Source organism: Sinocyclocheilus anshuiensis, unplaced genomic scaffold (assembly GCF_001515605.1).
Source record: "Sinocyclocheilus anshuiensis isolate Anshui unplaced genomic scaffold, SAMN03320099.WGS_v1.1 scaffold966, whole genome shotgun sequence".
NCBI lineage: Eukaryota > Metazoa > Chordata > Actinopteri > Cypriniformes > Cyprinidae > Sinocyclocheilus > Sinocyclocheilus anshuiensis.
The window spans coordinates 546,364-547,818 of record NW_015540909.1 but is presented as its reverse complement, the minus strand read 5'-3'; positions in this window follow the sequence as shown (position 1 = coordinate 547,818).

Genomic DNA, 1,455 nt, shown 5'->3' with positions numbered 1-1,455 from the left:
TGTCAACAAAGAGTGAAAAATTTAAGGGGGTCTGAATACTTTCCGTACCCACTGTATATACAGCAAAAAGTGTAATAGTATTTTTCATGAATCAAACAGGGCACAAACTGTGACGTGTGTTCCTGAGAAGAATTAGTGTCTCCAATCTGTTCCACACAGTGAGGCAGAGACTCGCCATCTGTAATGTGAAGAGTAAAACAAATTCTCATTCTTGACACAGGGGTTGAGTTTCAGTACATTTAAAAGCCCTTTATATTATTGTTACAATATAATATGGGTCAGAATATGCGATTAGAGTTTATGTTATTATGTTATGCCATGAATTATTTATTTAAAAATAATGTAACTAGCTTTATTAGACTTCATAACAAGGTTTCTGGGAAATATTTAAGTACGCCAGATGTGTCGTAGGCTACTGTGATTAGCAAGCTAATGTTCCTATATACTGAGGCGTGTATTATATAAACATAATAATAGGAACATATGACTCATACAGCCGCCCGGGAACTATTATTTAGGAATAGATAAAGAGCTGTGGACGTGTAAAGGTTTTTGGTTTGCGTTGTGTTGGTCCACCTTAATTCCTCCCGTCATGAAGTCGAGCGAAGTCCGTCATCATCCAGCCTCCGTTTGCATCATCCTTTTGGTTGCCGTGGCAACGACTTCTCTGTCGCGAGCGTCTGTCTGCTTCTACAGAGTAACAAGCAGAGACGGGCTCGCGCCTTTCTATAATCAGTGTAATAGGCTGATGTAACGATAACATAATGACATAATTATATTTTATACATGCATGTTTAAACCATAGTTCATGCAGGTTATGAAATAGTTTACATCCATGTTGAAATATGCTTCATTAAAATCTCAGTTCAGTGTAGTGTAGTTGCCTACTCTACACTACCTACTTAAGTGCCGTTTGTAATAATGTAAAATTAAAAGTTTTAGTGCTTTAAAGTATATATTAAATTATTATGATTAATAGGCCTAATCTTTTATCATGCTTTAAAGAAGTACACTTATTTTGATGTTTTGACTAAAATACTAAAGCACATATAAAGTTGATTACAGTTGTAACTATAGTGTGTTGTTTGATGTTACATTTAACTTTAATATATTTTAAATATGTTAAATTGCAACTTCATTACAATTTGTGTAATTAAAAATATATTTCAACACTATATACAAGTTTTATTATAAATGAGGTTAAATAAAGTACATTTTAGTTTATTAGTTTACCATTAATGTTTGTAATCTACTAATACAAATTTATTTCTATGAATTTAATATAAATATAAAAATAACTAGTGCTGTCAAATGATTAATCGTGATTAATCGCATCCAAAATAAGTTTTTGTTTACATAATATATGTATGTGTACTGTATATTTATGTATATTTTTTATATATATATATATATATATATATATATATATAAATACACATGCATGTCTTTCAGAAA